Raw genomic sequence first — 620 nt, forward strand, 5'->3', positions numbered from 1 at the left:
AATAAAGTAAAATAAAATGAAATAATAGAAAGAACAAAAACTAAATTATTGTTGTTGAGTTTGTCTGTTATTTTTTCTGATTTATTTATTTTTTTTTTAAATTACAAATTCTTTTCTAATCTGTTTGACAAAGAAATGCTTCAGGTATTATGCGAAGATGTCTGCAAAACTGATAAAATAGTGTTCAGTCAGTTGATTATCGTTCACTGAAATAATCCTAGATATGATGAAACTTTTCTTCTTTCATATTCTTTCGTTCGTTCTTTCTTCTTTTGATTGTTTGTCTCTCTTTTCATTGCTTTATATTTTTCTTCTTTTATTTCCTCTTTTAACTTGTTATTTTGTTTATATTGTATACATGTGTGTGCGTGTGTGTCTGTGTGTGTCTGTGTGTGTCTGTGCGTGTATATGCTTATATGCACATACATATATACACAGGTACACATACACACATATATATACATACATACACATTGATATACATATACATATACATATATGCACACACATATTCATACACACACACACACACACACACACATGCATATGTATATGTACATATATGTGTATATATATATATATATATATATATATATATATATATATATATATATATATAT

The sequence above is a fragment of the Octopus bimaculoides genome, chromosome 11 (genome assembly GCF_001194135.2).
Source record: "Octopus bimaculoides isolate UCB-OBI-ISO-001 chromosome 11, ASM119413v2, whole genome shotgun sequence".
In the NCBI taxonomy this organism is placed as follows: domain Eukaryota; kingdom Metazoa; phylum Mollusca; class Cephalopoda; order Octopoda; family Octopodidae; genus Octopus; species Octopus bimaculoides.